Below are 22,024 nucleotides of genomic sequence, written 5' to 3' on the forward strand. Positions count from 1 at the left end.
TCCATTTAACATGTGGGAGAAACAGACAAATGTAGGTTTTGTAAAACTGAATTGGAAACAGTTGCACACTTCATTGCTGGTTGTAACATACTAATGGCAGAAGGACTGTATACTGAAAGGTATAATAAAGTGGTGAGACTGTTGCACTGGGGATTGTGCAAGCATTATGGTATTGAAGTGGCTGAAAAACACAGGAAACATAAGCCACAAAGCATCATAGAAAGTGAAGAAGTCTACATCACATGGGATCATCCATTACTAACAGTTCAAAAGATAGATGCTAGAAAAATGGATATAGTGGTCCAAGAAAAGAAGACAAGAGTACCATTGTTCATTGAAATTGCCACCCCCAGTGACTACAGTGTCTTGTGTACAGAGAGACACAAAGTCATAAAATACCAGGATCTGCAGGCAGAAATGAGAGCAATGTGGAAGAAAGATACCCAGACAGTTCCAATAGTAGCAGGAGCAACGAGTCTTATAAAAAAGAGTTTACAATTGTATTTAGATATGCTACCAATACATGTAACTCCATACGAACTGCAGAAGGAGTCATTACTGGGCACATTGTGGGTGCTGTGAAGACCACTACTGTGCTGACATCAAAGAGTGAAACAATACTAATTTCATGAACTTTAATAATACTTTGACATAGGAACGGGGTCCATTCCCATCATGGTATTAGAAACCCAAAAGACATGGAGAAATTAAAAAAAAATATTCTATTAATAAAGTAGCAGAAAGTATTCCTAGAACTATCCCAAAATAGGAATTAAGAAAGAAAATTCTGCTGATAGGGTTCACTGCAATTAGGAGTACAGAGAAGAGGCAAGAGGGAGCTGGAATTTACTGGAAGAAAGTGACAAAGAGACCAAGGCACTGGGAACAAATAATTAGAGAGGGAAAGGTCATGAAATGCAAGGTGGCCAAGAAGACATTTGTACTGCAGGCTAGATCATGCCTTCCCTATCAGGGATTGAAAAATAAAGGGATTGGGAACTCCTAAGTGAAAGACCTGCACAGACTGAGTTTTTAGCTGAATCTAGAACAGAAGCTGTTGTTAAAAAATAAACAATTAGTAGGGCATATGAAATATTGCATGATAACTGTAGGAATCAATTAGCGGAGGTTAGAAAATACTGGAAAGAGAGATTTGATAAGGAATTCAGAAAGAAACAATGGAAGGACATATGTATGACTCTGAGATATACAACATCTAGAAGGTTTAAGATTTTTGCTTGGAAATTGTTGCATAGGTACTTTTATACCCCAGGCAGACACCAAAGAATTTTTCCTCAGGTAGATGGCAAATGTTGGAGGTGTAATCAGGAAGAAAGAGGTAGCTGGGAGCATATGCTCTGGAAGTGTAATGGGTTGGCAGACTTTAAAAATTAACTACAGAGTACTCTGGCAGAAACACTTGGTGAGCAAACTGGTGTAACTAAGGAAATTGTTTTTTAATCAGAGATATGGGATCTGAATTATCTAGACATAGTAAGGCCTTGTTAAGTTTAATTCTGGTGGCTGCCAAAAAAGCAATTACTAGAAAAAAGAAAATCAAAGTCTAAAACAACCATATTTGAAGTAGTGAATATTGTAACAGAGATAAAAACAGGAAGTGGGATGTTTAGAAAAGGGTAGGAGCAAATTACATAGAAAGAAATGGAAATTCTGGGAAAAATGTATGCAGAGAAATGTTTTGGAGGAGGAATGAGGTTTAAGAGAAGGCAGGGATTGAACAATTCATGTAATGTTGGACTGATTATATTGTATGGAATAATATATATGATGGATGATGTTTGTAAATGTGAACTTGTTCATATGGTTTCTTTACTTTAATATAAATGTAAGTTTGCTTATGTCACAATTGCTAATTCAATAAAGGTGTTGAAAAAAGGTTTGAATACAGTATGCAATAGTGTGCATTACCTATTGATTACAGTTGAAGTGGTCAAAAGAATACCATACGTTAATGTCTCTTTAATACCAGATGCTGATCAGGGTTTCAAGAAGATAAAACTACATCAGGAAATCTCTAAACTATGCAAATTTAATAGGCCATTATGAAGGCACAGGTTCCTAAGACTTCCTTTTAGTATGCTGTCTACAGCAGAGACTTTTCAAAAAGAGCCATTGTTAAAATCACTAAAGGCTTAGAGAATGTTGTAAACATAGCCTGTCACTTATTCTTGCAAGATAATACAGAAGAAGAGCATGACAAGAGATGAGAAGAGATAAGGGCAGCATAATTTCAAGCTAAATAAAAGCAAACTGGAATACAGATGTCATAGACTAACATCAGAGGGTCCGAAACAATACCATAAAAAATGGGAGCACTTATGTAAATCCCTAAACCAGAAGACAAATGTACATTGTAGAGACTTCTAGGAATTATAACAGAGTTTCGTAAAAACTTTTTTGGCCTAATATGTCTGAGATTGTTATGTCTCTAAGAGGAAGTAAGATTTTGCAGAGAATATACTTGTGGAGGAGATAAGAGGTTTGAACTCATTGAGAAACTAGTCATAAATGATCTAACATGCAAGTTGTTTTACAAGTATTGTAGGTCAAAATGGCATGGGAGATGCTGTCTTATAAAAGAACAGACCAGTTTCCAGTGAAGCATTTCAGTTACTCAAAATGGATATCCTCTAAAAGAAAAGGAGCTGTGATGAAAGGAGATACTGCCAGCCCAGCTAGCTTAAATTTTGTAAATAATTATGTCATTGTTGAATATTGAAATGATTTATATAAGATGCTTGTGTTACAAGTGTATTAGAACTGTATGCCATCTGTATATCAAACTGCTTGTACAGATGTGTGTGTTCAAAAGGTATTTGTAAAATGCTTGTGTTTAAAATGGATCCACAGTGTGCCTTACTGGAAGAGAATAGAAATGAACATGCACTATTGTAATTGTTTAAATGTATATATTTCAAAATTTAAAAAAAATAACTGAAATTAAATTACTTAATGGCTAGGCCATAAAAGATGGCATCTTTCAGTTTTTAATGCAGCAAGAGACACAATGTCTATACTAGGAAACTTTCTGTATTGTCTTTAGGGTAAACTAATTACTAGTCTTGAAAGCATGAAGGAATGCAATTTTTGTTATGACTTCCAGCATCTGCCAGAGATCTGATGAGAAGCCCTTGTCTTTTAATTTTTACAGGTAGATGCTACACAGTGCCATCTTCATCAGTGGTTGTTTGGCTTGGGGACTAGAAGTCAGATGACAAGAAGTGATGTCATTCTGCAAGCTATCCCAGCAGTAATATTTGAGATATTATTTTGAGAAGTCTCTTAGCGAGATAGAGCATTCTGCATTTTGTCTTGGACCTGACAACAACTAGATTATCCTTTCACCACATCTGGCTTGCTCTCTTAGTAAATTATTAGGTTATAGTATAATTCTCTTAGATTCAGTCAGGAATAGAGTGAAGTTTAGTTTAGATATTTTTCTTTATTTATTTGAGACTGTCCTACAATGTTGTTTTAAATATTTCATGTGGCTTCGAACTCTGATGTCACTGTGAATATATATTTAGTATTGTCTTGTTCTTTTATTATTTATTATTAAATATATTTAAACCTTTTATTGTGGCTGATCTGTGAGGAGATATTTAAGTTTTGAGAGTACTTGCATATTTATTTGTTGACACTGTGCAGGCCACTCCTAATAGCCTTGCTCTTGGTCAAACTACCATTTGTATTAGTATTGCTATTACACAGTACAATTGGACACCCTCTGTTAAGGGACTTAAAGTAGCTGATAGGGGTTCTGGTGGAAGTGATAACTACCTTATAGTCTGGGCAGAAGGGGGTATAGCTAGTAAACCTGTGCCAGCCTTTCCCAGGTGTGTGTGTGTGTGTGCGTAAAACAAATCTCCAAGAGTGTATGCTTCAGCTTCTTGGGCAAGGACATGAAGCACTGGTTGGACAAAGAGAGTGTTGGAGGACTTGGCTTGGAACCCTCGCTAAGGACTCAACTCTATACCTGTGCCAGTGGGGAGTCTTACTGGGGATCTGGAGAAAGAGGGAGAAACCAGATCCAGACTGACTGTGGTCTCTTTGTGCTCTTAAGAGAAATTGTTCTTGATGCCAAGAGCTTCATCTGGAAATACTGTCTATGTAACTATCATCCTCCCAGAGAATGTTCCCCCACTGTTTCCAGTGGTGAGGATTGAGCCTCCTTGATTACTGGTCCAGTTGTGGAATATCCACATCACAGGGGCGGTTGGCAAAAGTATATAAATTTGAGACATTTTATGGCTACATCCATGGTAAAGACATAAGGTTTAAACAGACTGCAAATGCTTTCAAAGCATATGATAAAAGATTTTGAATAAGGCACCTTCAAGGTTGCAAAAGAGATGCTATATCTCTTACAGGAATATTACCTGAAATACAGGAATGAATGGAGTTTCAGTGAGTAGTAACATAATCACCCATGACAGAAGAAAATGGAAAATATTTTTGGGGGTATAAAGTCACTGACTTATAAATGCAACTAGTGGAAGTGAAAGCACAGTCTAATTAAAAGTTGTCAGCAAGGAAAAATTCAACCTTATTTTTAATTCAAAGAACAGGTAGGTCGTATCTGTGACTTGATGTTCCAAAGCTAACAAAATAATAGACCACAATCAAAGGAGAAAACAAGTGATGGAAGAGACACATAAATCACATTTAGGAATAGTAAACTACAAAAAAGAGCAAGGGATTATAATGGTTTTCTAATGAATATCAACTCAGGTATCAAGGGACGTGATGCTGACATACCAATTTCCATAGCATTTATGAAGCAGATTAGGTAATGTTTTTTTTTCTCCAGTTCAGAGACGCCATGACAGATACAATAAGTGAAAGTATGATTAGTTCCCTAATATCTATATTTTTCAGAAAAGGGTACCTGTTGATTTCATATCTGACAAAGCTCTTTAACATGAATGCCAGGATTTTAGAAGATACGTGCATTAATAGAACATAGGATCAATAGTAGCCAAGTGATCACAGAAACCAAAAGATGCTTAGCCATATACACTTTTAAGCAAACACACTTAAAAGTTCTTGCTACCCTTTACAAGAACGTAATAATGCAAACCTCCAAAATTGTACAGGACTCTACATGATAACCCTGGTGTAAATGAGTGTGTTCCTTCCAGTCATCAAATAAAGTAACACTTTGCTTGACCTGTAGTGGTAACTGATTTCATAAGCTGGGAATGCATTGAGATAGGAACCTATCTTTCCAGTGAATCTTGTTTATTTGCTGGGGTAGATTTAGGTGTCGCGCATGAGTGTTTGTAGACCCATTGGTTTTGAAAAGAAATCAGATGTCAGATTGGTCTTTCATGGCTCAAAAGGTGAGACACATGTACTTTTGGTAGGCTACTAAGTATAATGCAAGTTGCAGTAATCTTAATGAGTAGTAGGATTTAAGGTGTTTAAATGTCTTGTTTTAAAATCATTGGGGTTGAGCAATATGATTGGATTTGTACATAACAAAGGGGACATTGTATTTCCTAATGGATCTGATAAGGGAAGAGTATAGTGCTAAGATTACTTATTTGGATCTTGAAAATATTCTCTTGGAAATTAGTTGAGCAAAACATTCCAGACTATGGTAGAAATGTGATGATTGAAAGAAAAAGAGTTGTTCACATAAGTAGCCAGATCTCTTATGACCTTATTGGCCTGAGGAGGAGTACCACTTATAACATATGAGGTAAGGGCAGCTTTTTTGCTGAATGCTACTATGCTGCACTTTTTTTTTTTTTTTTTTTTTGCATTTAGCTTAGGATTGTTTTCAGTATACCAGTTATGTGCATATTCCAGCCATTGTTGGAGCAGTTTAATGTCAGTGGATGTGCAGAGAACAATGTCCAGCTTGCAGTCATCAGAAAACTTGGTCAAACATACTCCTGGGGTACTGGCTTGAATGTCTGCAAAATAAATCCCAAAGAGGAGAGGTCCTAGTACTGATCCCTGGGGTACTCCACTAGTTACAAATTTATATTTGGATAGGGTACAAACAACTTTCACAACCTAAGATCTGTTGTATAGCCAATTTTCAATCAAGTTGACAAGGATTTACATTAAGTTTGTCTAATTTTTCAATGATAGTAGCATGGGAGTTTAGCTATGTAATTTCCAGTCCACACTGTACTCAGTCAGAAGGACATATAAAGAGAATTACCCAAACAGTAAGGATCTCATGAGAAAGCACTGTAGCAAAAATAATGAGGATTGTCATCTTGCAGATTTGGAGTTTAAGAATAATCTACAGCATGGACTCACGTCTCTTAGCAACTCAACTGTTAACGAGCAGAACACTGAAAAGTGTATTGACTACTTTAATTACATTACTGATGTTGAAAAACCAATATAAAGTAAAGAAAATGCTGAAAGATAGCAGTAGAGCTTGAAATACTACTATAATTAAAAACTACAGAAGACTGTCATATTTACAGCTAGAAGACAATGTAAGAATTCAAATGCCATTAGAAAGTTCATGAAGATGAAGTAGTTGGAAAAGTACCTGGTCCAAGATTCTACATAGTCCATGGCAAAGTTGTCAAACAGTATTGAAGACATGACATACATTTGTATAAGACATATGTGTGATAGTCAAAGGAGCAAGTAAGATGAGAACCAGAACTGAAACAAGTATTGTTTTAGCAAGAATACAGACACATTTAAAACTGTGATGGTCAAGATTTACAGAAAGAGGCTCCTGATGTAATGCCTCTGAATTAAGCTGTATTGTTGCACGGCATAACAGTGATCAGAGAGTCACACATAATCAGTGCATGCATATTTAGACTCTAGTGGTGTTTCTGTGCTGGATTCATAACACAGAGGTATTGGCCCAGACTGTGTCACAGATGACTCATTTGCTAACAAGGAGTGGAAATGAGAAGCTGCTGTTGTTTCAGCAATCCGGCTGCAAGGATGTTGGTAGAATCTCATCACAAGAACTCCATTTTGGGAAGGGGTAAGATTGCAGCACTTAGAACTGCAGATGCAGGGTGAGACTGATTACATAGGCTGTGTGTATTCTAGCTGGAAACATAAGGGTGCAAAAGAAGGAATTTTGCACAAGGTCCAGAGTAAAATATATATTGTACAGTGTTCTCTAGTTAAGAGTGGAAGTATGCTAGGAACATTTAAAAAATCGTATCATTGTCTAGATGATGGCCATGATTCTTAGCTCATACCTCTTTACCCAAGTATCATACGATGCCAGGGGATGGATGAAACATAAAGGCTAATAGAGGATAGGGACATGATGGTAGAAAGAGCATAGGGGTGAAAAAATTACTTAAGAAAAATGTATTCTTATGTGTACATGTGTACACTAGCTATGGTATGGCCCATCAGATTTTAATCCATCCCTTAGTAAATGGATGAAGTTGGGACCTACAAACACACACACACACACACACACACACACACACACACACACACACACACACACCCACGAACACGCACACATGCGCACATACACACGTGTGCACGCACACGCGAACACACGCACACACACACACACACACACACACACACACACACACACACACACACACACACACAAAAGTTCATCACCCTGCAAACCCCCCCCCCCCCAACTATAACATCATCTGAGATTGAGTTACTTTCAGGGATGTTACAAATACTCATTGCTTGACTGAGTCTCAATGGACAACACATATTCCATGTGCATCTCATACTGATTTTCTCCTTCTCTTTCCTGGTCTGTCAATATCATATTGTTATAGACAAGTCACCACAGAGTTACACTGAAGCGACCCTGAAGCTAATTTGTACTGTGTATAAACATGTATGGACCAGGAAGCTTTCAAGGAAGCACCTGAAACACAAAATAACCCTGTTATAATAGGAGTAATCCATGATATCGGTACAGGCATACCTGCTCAAGAATTCTGGATGGGGGGGGTGGAGCTAAGATGGCTAAGCAAACAGAGCACCTTTTTAGAGCACTATAGAATTAGTCTTAATTATAGGAAATAATTAAAACAAATCTTAACACAGTCTAACTGGTAACAGTTCTGACAATTTATTTTCAGATTTTGTTCACATTTACTTGGAGACAGAACTGCTGAATGAAGATGAATAATCATAACCACTTTCAAGCTGACACTTCTATGAGAAAGGATTTAAAACTAGTAACATCTACCCTTCAGGAATTATCTTTGAAAATGAAAGGGTTCCAGGAGCATTTAGAAAATCTAAAAGAAAACTGTTTCAAACAAATTGATATCTTTGATATAAAGAATGTTTTGAATGACATGGATGGCAGACTGAAAGAAGAAGAACCACAAACTGACTTTTTACAGAAACAAAACACCTGGCTTCTAAATGAAAATATATGCTTTGGAAAATATTGAAAGGAGATGCAACATAAGGATTTTTGGTCCTCATGAAAAAAAAATGAAGGTGAGGATTTAATTTCTTTCCTGAGTACTTGGATTCCTGAAATATTAAATCTTCAGGAAGGTTTTTCATAAGGCATTAAAAGAGCTCATAAGAGCTATAGGCAAACCTATTCTCTTTTATTCAACTTCTCCTCTAAGATCTAGTGTTTTCAAATTTCTATATTATACAGACAACAAACTAATACTTAAAACTGCACGGAGGAAAGGTTCTTTGAAATACAAACAAAATGTAATCAGATTTGACAGTGACTATTCTTCTAAAAACAATGGATATGAAAAAAAGTTGGTGGCCCCATGTGAAAACTCTTAAACAAAATGGTTTCAAATCTCAGATAATCTTCACAACACAAATAAAAATATATTCACTAACTGGAATCAGAATATGCCTACAACAGAAATATGGACTGGTCATCCCCTAATTTTAAAAGAACCTCAGACAAAAATACATGGATTGATATGAAGTAAAAGAAACAAAAGACAGATCATATTTCAACTTGTATCAACAAAGCTTCAAAATTCTCAACTGTGAAATAATTGTTTCTTCAGAACCAATCCTGATATTTAACCTTATAATAATTCTTTATTTCAAATAATATCTTTTAACAAGTCTTTATTTTTAATACTGAAAGCAAATGAGACCAAATATATGTTCTAAGATATTTAATGCTGAAATACTCATTGATGAAAACACTTTCATCTATTAATTTTTTTTTATCTCAAAGTGGTTATCTCAGTTTTTATAAGTCAGTCAAACATTACTTTCTTCCAGATGGTAACTTCTTCATACGTAAGTAGATTTAAGAATGTTTTCTGAACGATAGCTTTGATACACCCTTTTAAACTCATAGCTGTTTCAATATTCACATTGCTTTTTGAACTGACAGTAGCATTATTTAATATTTTCTCTTGGAGTTTGCTCTGTTCATTTTTATATTGTTTACTCACATTTTCTATTTATTTTAGGATGGTGTATGTTTCTTTTCTTTATAGCTTATTTTTATTTGGGGTGAATGTGGTATTTTCATGTTTAATTTTATGTTCTTATGATCATAGTGCTGGGAATGCCTCTCCAATGGTCTCACTAGCTTAAACTCTCTGAGAGATTTTCCTTTATATTTGTTTCCTTTTTGGCATCAATTAATTACCTGAAAGCTTCTCCAGTTTACAGTTTTATTTTTTTTTTACACTCTTTGCTTACCTTATGCCATGATTTGCAAGCTTGTTTCATTGATTCTTGTCAGTCCAGCACTTTTAGCTTACATGATGACTGTTTCCACATTAATGCTCATCATAACAAGCCGTTCACGCTTCCGTTATGCTACTTCCTCCTTACAGATTGCACTGACTTCTTGTACGTATTATAATTTGATTTTTATTTATATTCTTATTAAAGATTTATAATATTCAACCATTTACACATTATTTATGTCAATTATATATGTTGAAAAAAATGGCAGTGACATCAATCAAGGTTTTACTATAAGCCTTATTAACTGGAATGTATTAATTCTGGTTTAAGCACTTGGGCTTCAGGCCAGTTATTTTACATTAAGAGGGTTCGTGGTCTGCACTCTTGTGGGAGGAGAGACTGGACTCTGCCCTTCTGAGCTGAGAATTTCTGGTTAAAGGCTTATAGTGCCTGCATATTTGAACTGTTTCTTACTAAATTGGTACACCTTGTTTGCTGTAGCATAGACTAGATCCAGGCCTGCTGAATCTAGCTTTGTTTGTATAACTTGAGCGCTAATCCAGGCATTCTTTAAAGTATGCAATTGTATTTATTACTGCTTGGTAGTAACTTGATTAAAGTGTAGCTATCATTCTAAGTCTTTTGGATTAAGCACTTGGGCTCAGACCAGTTGTTTTACATTAGGAAGGTTTGTGGCCTGCACGGTGGTGGCAGGACAGGTAGCTTGCATCCTATTAAAGTTGGGAACTGCTGATTGAGGGCTCAGTTTCTGTTATTCTAAAAGTGTATTAGTTCTAGTTTAAGCACTTGGGCTTCAGGCCAGTTATTTTACATTAAGAAGGTTCGTGGTCTGCACTCTTGTGGGAGGAGAGGCTGGACTATGCCCTTCTGAGCTGGAAATTTCTGGTTAAAGGCTTATAGTGCCTACATATTTGAACTGTTTCTTACTAAATTGGTACACCTTGTTTGCTGTAGCATAGACTAGATCCAGGCCTGCTGAATCTAGCTTTGTTTGTATAACTTGAGGACTAATCCAGGCATTCTTTAAAGTATTCAATTGTATTTATTACTGCTTGGTAGTAACTTGATTAACATGTAGCTATCATTCTAAGTCTTTTGGATTAAGCACTTGGGCTCAGACCAGTTGTTTTACATTAGGAAGGTTTGTGGCCTGCACTGTGGTGGCAGGAAAGGTAGCTTACATCCTTCTAAGTTGGGAACTGCTGATTGAGGGCTCAGTGTCTGTTATTTTAAAAGTGTATTACTTCTGGTTTATGCACTTGGGCTTCAGGCCAGTTAATTTACATTAAGAAGGTTCGTGGTCGGCACTCTTGTGGGAGGAGAGGCTGGACTCAGCCCTTCTGAGCTGGGAATTTCTGGTTAAAGGCTTATAGTGCGTGCATATTTGAACTGTTTCTTACTGAAATTGGTACACCTTGTTTGCTGTAGCATAGACTAGATCCAGGCCTGCTGAATCTAGCTTTGTTTGTATGCTTGTTTGCTTGTTATTTCCCTGAAACGCTAATTCCACCTAAAACGTGGCTTTTCAGTGCTTCTGTGGATCCCTGGTGACATCTGCATTGCTTACTGTACTTATTTCCTTGTTTCACTTGAAAGAAAATTACAGTTTGTCATTTTTGCATTTAAGTTACCTGTAACACATTGCATTTAAGTTACCTGGCACTTGCTCACTAAAGCAATTATATAAGTCAGCACTAAAAAATTAAAAGCACTACACCCTCACAAACTCCCCTTGAGTACCTTGTTCCCCATTGGCCCTTTTTTTTTCAATTATAAAGGAATTCCCAATACTATTCTAGCATGTCCAAAGGTCAGTTGTCAATCTCTTCTCTGGTTCAGCTGGTGAATCTGAGAATCTTAAGGCAATGTTACAACTGCCTCATGTACACAGACAACCCTCTCCTCCTCCCAACAAATTCCAACACATGTGAGAGATGCAACCCTATAGCCAAACTGGAGGCTAAGCTCTCTCAACTCAGTACTGGCGAAACCTGTCAGGAGGAGAAGGAAACCACACTCATTACAAATCCAGTCTCACATAGGCCTACCACGACAGCAAACCAAACACATAAACACACAAAAACATACTCAGAGGCTCTAAATAAAAATCTGCCTAAGCAGCAGAGACCTCCAAAGCATACACCCAAGCAACCGCTACCCCAAAACAAAACACATGCAACACATAGCTCACAAAGCCAGTGTGCCGAACAGTCACAGCCCTTAAGGCTAAACAACACACCTGATACACTTGTAATAGGTGACTCTATCGTCAGGCACACTGATGTCCCACTCACCAGGCTGAACAAGGAGAAGGTCACGGTGAGCTGCCTGTCGGGCGCTAGGATCTGCCACATAACACAAGCACTCAGGACACTCCAAGGAAAGTACAAATATGACTTAGTCATTGTCCATGCTGGTGTGAATGACCTGAGACGTACCTCCCTGGACTACATGAAAAGAGACATAGAGGAGCTCTCTGAGCATGTGGCCTAGGCCAGCATGACACTGACCTTGAGTAGCATCTTACCCTCACCAAGAATGATGCCACAATATGAAGACAAGATGATCAATTTCAACAATTGGCTTAAGTATTGGTGTCATTCAAAGGGGATCCAATGCTTGTCAGCCTGGGATGACATGCTCGACGAGCCACGATGCTTCGCTAGGGACGGCTTGCACCTGTCACCCCCTGGGCTTTCGGATATTGGCAAAGGCTCTTGCTACCCCCATAGTGCCTTTTTTAGGCAAGGCTCAAAAGACAAACCCACCTCCATAGGTATCACAAGGGATAAGAAACTAAGAGTAATGCTACTCAATGCCAGAAGTTTAAACCTCAAGATGCATGCACTCAAAACTCTCCTTAGCATGGAGAACATCAATATATGTGCAGTAACAGGAACCTGGTTCAAGGCTCCCGAGAGCATCCCAGCACTACCAGGTTATACCTCATACCATGCTTTTTGGCCCCAAAACTTGGACCAAACTAGAAAAGGAGGGGGAGTATCAATATTCGTCAAAGATACCCACACCTCCAGGTTGGTGGCACAGCACGAAGCATCAGAGACTATCCATGTGCAACTAACAGTGGGTAAAGCTGCCTTCCAGTTTATAGCCTGCTACAGACCACACTCCCAAACCCAGGAACCCCACTCGGCCTTCCTGAGAACACTGGAAAATATGAAGGTCTCTCCAAACACCATTATATTGGGTGACTTCAACTACCCAAACATAGACTGGGAGCATTACTCTAGCTCCAACACCCTAGCTCAAAGGTTCCTAGAATTTATAAACTCAAATGCTATGAAACAACTTGTTACCACTCCCACAAGAGGGGAAAACATACTGGACCTGATCATCACTAAAATGGGTACTCTATGCTCCAGACCAGAAGTGTATCCCTCACTGGTAAGATCAGACCATAAACTAATCTCACTGGATATTCACATCCCGACCCCACCCCCTGCCCAGAAAACCACAGTGAAAAACTTCTCTAAAGCAAATTTCACACTCCTCAAAACTGAGGTGGAATCCTTCAAAGCCCCCGGGCCTGTGGAAAATACGTCCCAGACCGCAGAATCCTTTATAAACACATTCTATGAACACCTTCAGGAATGCATTGATCATGCAATCCCAAATAAAACCAAGACCCAATCCTCCAAAGGCAGACATCCTGTCTGGTGGACCCCAGCCATAAGCAAACTATACAATAGAAGGAGGAAGCTACTACATGATAGAGCAAAATCCCAAAAAGGGAAGGCATCTCTGATCAGTGTTAGCAAAAAACTACGGGCACTCATAAAATCGTCTAAGGCCAGCTTCAAGAGAAAAATTGCACAGGACACTAAGGATAATCACAAGGCTTTCTTTAGTTATGTTAGGAACCTGGGTGGGAATTCCCAGATATGCTCAGAATTAGTCCAAAATGACAAAAAATACACTGAACCTGCAGACGTTGCCAACATCCTAGCTGACAGGTTCAGCACAAACTTCTCCCCCCCCCCCACCAAAAGGGCAAATATCTATCTCAGCAGAGTGCTGCCCCCCTGACATCTCAGATGCTCAGGTAAGAGCCGCCCTCTCCAAAGCAAAATACACAGCATCAATGGGACCAGACGGTGTCCCGGGCTGCGTCCTACATGAACTCCAAGAAGAGCTAAACCCAAACATAAAACTACTGTTCAATCTCAGCCTTACCACAGGATATGTACCCAAAGAGTGGCATACAGCAACAGTGGTCCCTCTCCACAAAGGTGGTGCCTCAACAGATCCTGGAAACTATTGCCCCATAAGCATGACTAGCTTGGTCTGCAAAGCTATGGAAAGAATCATCATGGACCTCATAAAAAAAGATATTGGCGACCTACAGACACTGGATCCTACCCAGTTTGGCTTTGTTAAGGGCAGATCCTGCCTCTTAAACCTGGCTGATTTCTTTGAAACAGTCACCAAGGCCATTGACGAGGGGAAGGTGATCCACACAGCCTACCTGGACCTCGCAAAAGCCTTCGATACAATACCCCACTCGGGCATTATAGATAAGCTCACCAGCTTAAATATAAACCCCTATGTCACTAGATGGGTTGCAAACTGGCTCAAGGACAGAACCCACATGGTTAGAATTGCTGGAGCCATGTCAGACTCCAAACCATTTACAAGTGGCGTCCCACAAGGCTCAGTCCTGGGACCTCTCCTGTTCAGTATATATTTCTCGGAGGTACATGCCAACACAGAAGGACTGTGGCTGACCAAGTTCACAGATGACTGCAAACGGGGTGCTATAATCGACTCTCCAGCCAACACAAGCATCCTCCAAAAGGGCCTCATAGAAACAGACAACTGGCGCCAGAGCCATGGCCTCAAGCTAAATGCCAAAAAGTGTATAGTCATCCCCTTTGGCAAAAACAAAGTGCCCACAAATCACTGCATAGGTGGTAATCCATTAATTACGGAAGAAGTAATTAGGGACCTGGTGACCCAAGTTGATAGCAATCTCTCATTTGACAACCACGTGGCCAAAGTGGTTAGAAAAACATTTTATATAGCCCACCTAATCATGAAGGGATTCACATCTAGATCAGGGGAGGTCATCGTGCCTCTTTACTCATCCCTCATCAGGCCCATAATTGAGTACAATGCCCCTTTTGGGATGTACCTTACCAGACACCTGCAGCAACTGGAAAGACCCCAAAAGTACCTCACCAAGAGGATCAAAGGGCTCAAACAGATGCCATATGCTGCCCAGTTAAAGAAACTCCAGCTATACTCAGTGGCATACTGCCTGCTCAGAGGCGATCTGTGCCTGACGTATAAAGCCATGTCCAACCCGGAATTAATGGACATGCTGCACCTCAGAAAATCCAAATCCCATCGAGCTACACGCTCAAGAGACTTGAACCTCAGCACTGAAATAAATAGGACATGCTGGAGGAACAGATTCATAATCCAGAGGCTCCCTTCACTCTGGAATAAAATCCCAGTCCAGGTTAGGCAGAGTCCCTCATTGACTCTCTTGAAGAGGAATCTTGATGAGTGGATGGGGGATCATAGATTTACCCTGGGTATCACTTCTGTGTCACTGTTAGACAGAGGCACAATATACTAACCTCGAAAAAGGGCATAGCAAAATTAATTTAAAATGGGTGGCGAAAGCCAAACACACTCTGGCTAGGCTTATAAATGCCCTAGGGCAGATAGCCTAGTATGAACATATGAACTTATATGTGTCATAAGTGATTTCTCTTGATTATATGCTGTCAAGTGCATATATATTTTGTTGTTTTTCAGAGTTCTTTTTTTAATAATTGATTTAATGAAGTTAAGATACTGTTATATTTTTATTGATATGAATACTTCATGAAATGAGACAAACAAAAATATGTACAAGCTTGGATTTTATTTGATAAATTAATTGTATCTTTTTACATACAGCCAAATTAGTAATTCTTTGTACATTTAAAAGTTATTCATAATGTGTCATCATTTATTGGTGGCAATTCAAGAAATGATGGTCTGCTATGCTATATGTATTATTTGATGGCTTTGAATTTCATAGATGTTATGAAAACAGTAAGTTATATTATTACCAGATTTGTTTTCCTATGGTTGGATAGTTTCAACAGTTTTATTTATAATTCATTTTAACATATTAAGAGTAGTACACTTTATTTTAGATGCTAGTGGAGCAAGAAATAATTTTTCCATAGTATTATATAACGTAATTACAGACATTAATTTCTAGAATAGAGCAAGGAGTAAAAAAGAAAAGTAGGAAGGAAAAAGGAATAGAAATTTAAAAGAAATAAAAATGTAATTACAAGTATAGTTGAGCAGAAAGTAACATCAAAATCTATAAATAAAACTAGCAATGGAAGCACTTTACTCAATGCAGTTTAGAATCAAGTTGCTCCTTTTTTTCACCAAAACAAACAGATTGTATATTTACATATACAGCACATTCGATACTTAATCTTCTCTGTTGAATTAAAGACTATTTAACATACTGCTTATTCATGATAATGACTTTTTATTCACTTATATATATATATATATATATATATATATATATATATATATATATATATATATATATATATATTTTGTTTACTGTTCATAAAGTAGCATTTTATATGTATACCCTTTTCAAGAAAAAATAAAGGGAAGGGAGGGAGATGAAGGACAGAGAGAGATGGAGGGGAAGTTGTGAGAAGGGAAAGAAGAGATAAATTAAGTGATATACTTTTTCATTATATAAACATTTAATACACATTCTACATATTTAATATTTATTTCTTTATTCATTTTCAGATATAATCATGTTTTATACATACTTCACCAAAATTACAAAGTCTCCATTAATTAAGTAATTTACTCCAGAGGTCCAACAGATTATTTTTGATCTTTTTACTAATAATTCAGCTTACAGATTGGTAGGGTAGTGTTGGATACTCTAATTGGTCTCTTTTGATTATCTATTGGACTAGGAATTTTGATAATTCCATGTTTGCAGTTATTTTGTACTATTTGCAATGTTATTATTATTTTTATTCCCTGTTTATCTTTGTTTTTTATGGCCTCAGCTATTAATTTCAATGCACCATAATTATAAGAGGCATTCTGATTCTGTTACTTACAATGTTACATTGTTTTCTTTTTTAAATCTAGTAAAGGTACAAAAATAATCAATTTATCATATAGATTGATGTATCTCTGTTACCTTTAAATGTAAATCATTTAAATAATCTAAGCAAAAGATCAAATTTGTTAGATTATTAGATTATCTAAATAGGAATAAGGCACAATTTTTACTTCAAGAAACGCATATCAAGAAAACAAAATAATATTTGGAACACATGTAAGCATATAAGTCTATCTTAATCTTATTTTAAAACTAAAAAATGAGGAGGCATGATTCCATGGAAGAAAAATATAGATTTTCCACAAAATATTTATAAATATGAAGATCAAAAATGTCTTCTTACCATTATAGTTTTTAAGTTTAATAATAGGCTAGGGACTCCAGTAAATCTTTATTGGTTTCCAGGTATGGGACAATGTCTTGTCAAGAAACATCTAGACATTGTACTTGATAAATATAAAGGCTATTTAATTATAGGCAGATATTTCAATTGCATATTGGAAGATTCAGATACTAGTAATAACAGGAAATTAAAGCTAACCTCTACTGTAAAAACACTCATGAAATGGATAGAATCTCTTAATTTAAATGATATATTCAATATGAAGGACCCCTGTTCACTGCTTTTTTCTCATCAGCATTATAAATATGGCACACAGACAAGAACAGATAGAATACTAGTTTCTCAAGATATAATTTTTAGAATATCAAGTGTTAACATAATTTCTCGTCCTATTTCTGACCATGATACTCTTATTCTAAAATTTCAACTAATTTTAAAATATTATCCTTTTTGACTAGAACCATATATATAACTAAACTCAAGGAGATTAAACTTTGGTTAGTCTCTGAGCTAAATTTTTTTCTTGGAATCTAATAATAAACCCAACATTAATATAATTATGATTTAGGAATCATTAAAAGCTTATATTTTTGGCAACATTTAACCTGGTATAAAATAAAATTAAGGAATAGGACTCAACACTACAAAACATTCAAATACACTTATTAAAAAGAATAAATCTAATCTAAAAGAAATATAAATTTTAAATAAAAAACTCTTGATATCTTATGTCATAAATCAAATTTAACCCTCAAAAGATTAAAATTGACCTCATACTCCATCTCTAAACATATGCATAATCTTTCAAAAAGAGTCAAGATGCAATAAAAAATTAATAATATTTTGAAAGTTAGACATGAAGAAAAAAAATACCAGAGAATTGGGGAAATTCTTGTCACTTTTAGATGTCTTTCACATCTCAAAATCTAAATCCTAATTTTGAACTACAACTCCAATATTAAACCTTGATAATCTAAAATTAAGAAAAGTCTACCAAAATTTAGATGATTTATATAAACACATTTCCTATAAAGAAATTGTAGATAAAAATAAAAAAAATCAAAATCCAACAAAGCTCCAGGCATGGATGGGATAATAATACAAATATATAACCCTCCATATATTATCTTTTTTCATAAAACACTTAGTGAGATGCAGTCTCAAGAAAATATTCCACCTTCTTGGATATATACCTTTAATCATGGCTATATTAAAAGAAAATAATATTTCACAGCTCTGTTCTTCTTACAGACCTATTCCACTTTTAAATAACGAATATAAGATTTTCATATCTATCATCACTGAGAGAATAAAAGAACGTATAGATCAAGTATATTAATTCTGATCAAACAGGTATTCTATATCAAAGACAAACACATGATAACACTAGATGCATTTTAACTCTTATAGATTTTTCAAAAAAAAAATTAAGAAACTTTAATTTACCTAATTATTGAAAAAGCCTTTGACTCTCTAAATTGGTATTAATTATTCAAAATCTGAGATCCATTTCATTTTCCTAAAAGTTTCATTTCACTTTTAAAGAATATTTATAAAAAATGTTGCATATGTTAAAATTAGTCTCTTTACTTCAGAATTTATTCCTCTAACTAAAGGTATTAAACAAGTTTGCCCACTTTCTTCAATTGTGTTTGTTGTAACCATATGAGTTTTTGATATTTTAATTAGAACAAATCCAAATATTAGTGACATAGATATTTTTATTAATTACTCCTGTAAAATTGTGTTATTTGTAGATGATATATTGTTGACACTTCCAAATTCAAGATCAAATTTTCTTGCACTAGACTGTGCAATAAAACTATTTCAATCTATTTCTGGTCTCTAATTTAATCAATATAAATCTAATTTTATAGTATTAAATAAAAAGTAAGAAACAAATTTATTACAAAAAAAAATCATTTTATTGCTAACCAGGTCTCCTCACTTGAAATGTGGGTATTATAGTACCATTGTCTATAGATAAAATAATAACTGTTAATTATGATACTATCTATAATAAATAATCTTATTTCTAAATGCAACAAGTTTATTTTATATAAAGCTAGACTTCAATTAATAAAGATGATTCTTTTTTCCAAAATATTATACATAATACAATCATTGTCTTTTTCAAATAAGCAACACATTAGTGAAATAAATAAACATTTATTAAATATTAATCATTATTTGGTTTCCTTATAAACCTAGAATAGTATTTCTTCACCACATTACACCATGGTTCCTCAGGAGGATCAATTTTCCTGATATTGATACTTATATTAAAGCATCAGTTTTTAAAATTATATTAACTGGATCGATCTTAATTACAACTGTAACTGAGAAACTTTACGTTTAACTCTTCTTAATCATAACAATAATAAGAATAATATACTAGGTAATAACAATTCAACTAATCCAAATAATTTCTTTTGGGATTATCTTTGTAATTTCATTCAGTATAACATCTCTTTTTCAACAGACTCAAGCTATTTAAATTTCATACTAAAATCCTTCAGAAATATAATTCTCTCTAATATAGATGTTAAAATCTGGTTTGAATCTATAATATCTATAATTCCTTTTAGCATCACCAAAAGCTTTTTTTATAAAACTAGCAGTCATATATTTGCTATTTGGGAAAGCAAGAATTATTTCTTGACATCATTGTTTTAAAGAACTGAAAGCCAAAAATATTTAACAACTTATTATAGAATTTGACTTGAACTCTCAGGATTGGTTATTATTACAAAATGTGAAAACTCATACACAGGAATTATGTCTGTTTATTTCTCATTCCCAGTTTAAAGAAAACCCCAAATTAATTCATTTTCTCTATGAAATTATATACAACTCAAAAAAATTATAATTTAATTTCAAAATTTTACAAAACATTTACAAAATATAAAATAAATATACATTTTAAATTCTGGAAACATATCACTTTAGACTGTGCCTCCTATTTTACATCTCAAAATAAATCCTAAATATCATCATCTGTCAAACATACTTCTTGGTGTCATCATTGCCACATATTTACATGGAGATTTTTACATGTAGCTTTTTCAACTCCAAATAAACTAGCCAAATTCAATGGAAATAACACTATATTGTGTTAGATATGTTTACAAGAATGTGAAGCTGATTGGTTACATGTATTATTTGACTGTTCTCCCTTGATCTTGTTTTGGTCTAAGATAGACAATTTTTTAAAAGCTTTATTTTATGATACCTTTTTGTTATCCAAGTTTTTAATCTTACTTAATGTAAATGAGCGAGATGATATGAAAAAATGTTAATCTTTTTCTCTTATGGATAATTCTTGCAGTATTACTAGAAGTGGAGAACGAATACATCACCATCTTTTGAAGAATTTCTTTCCTTCTTAAAAGAAACAGCATTCTGAGACACTGACATAAAAGAACAAAGGATTCATCACAATCCATTTACTAGTAATCCTTGGACAAAAGTGATATCTCTTATTGAATTTTACCAACTGAACTCTGCCTCTGATGTTTAAAGAAATAAATGAGGAAGAAAATGAAACACTTTCTAATGAAGAAATGCTGTTATAACATTATCATCTCCTGTTCTCATGCCTTTGTATATATTGTACACTGTCTAAATTTATTTCTCACTTGAAATTACATTATTTTATCATTTACATTATATTACTATTACATTTGATTATTTTGTACTTGTTTTTGGAAAGAAAGAACAACAAAGTTTCTTTGAACAAAAAAATAAGAATTCTGGACAAAGCCAGAAATAAGGGGGAGCAAACTCGCCAAATCAGGGACAGTTTAAAAACATTATTCTAATGTACTTCAAGGTTAATAGACCAACAAGTTTTGCATCAACATGTATTTTCTGAGCAATAAGAAGTATGAAGTTCTAATGTCTGGCATTATTGATTGTAATCCTCGGTGATTTACCAGAAAAATCAAAACTGTTACAAGGAAGAGGACAAAAATATGTAGCAAAATCAGGGTCATGCTATAAAAACAGGAAAAGCTCAGTGGTAAAACATCAAGGAAGACTTTCATCATCCCAATCTCAGTATGTGAAACTTTCCAGATGTGATTACATCCTAAAATAAATCAGACTCTAGCCATTGATTATTCCTGTACTAACAAGGTTATATCAGTATTTTACCCTGCAGTCACAATTTTTTCAGCTTTCAAAAGTAAGGACATTTCTAACCAAAAGGTGAGATTTTTTTGCAGGATAAACTCACCCTTGTAGCCAGTACAAAATGCTTTTTACAGTACTAAAAATACAGACTGATGTATATTTATTTATTTACATCTAATGTATCATGTGTTTGTATTTTACATCCTTTCCAGTGGTCTGAGATACAGTATAATGAGTTGATTGCAATAAAAGATACTAACTAAATACTTTTAAAACTAAAATATTAAGATGTTTATACTTTTACATACATTCTGCAAAACACAAGGTCCCAAATCAAGACCATCCTACAAAATGGATGAGAAAAAAACAGAAAATATTCCTGAGTTGACCACCACAGAGCTAGACGATAGTGTTGTAACCTTAATGTTGAAAATTTTAAACTTTAGGCTTTATTTAAACATAAAACATCAGTTAAAACCAAAGGGTAAAAAAGAAGAAAAGCGCTTTCAACCTATTCAGGCCTTCTTCAGTTCAGTAAATCTTTGAGGTTTGTGCTGAATGTTTTAAACATCTATGTACCTATCAGTAACAATTATTTTGGACATGCCTTCAGTAGTTTCAATTCATTATACACTTAAAGAGCAAGCTTTCCTCAGATAATCAGCTAATGGATATACACCTATTTTTTAACACAGGTTTAAGGGGAACTACAACATTTAACCCTGGATACTTGTGTGCTCTAAGGTTAG

This window comes from Protopterus annectens, chromosome 1.part1 (genome assembly GCF_019279795.1).
Source record: "Protopterus annectens isolate FY-2018-M chromosome 1.part1, PAN1.0, whole genome shotgun sequence".
NCBI classification, from domain to species: Eukaryota; Metazoa; Chordata; order Ceratodontiformes; family Protopteridae; genus Protopterus; species Protopterus annectens.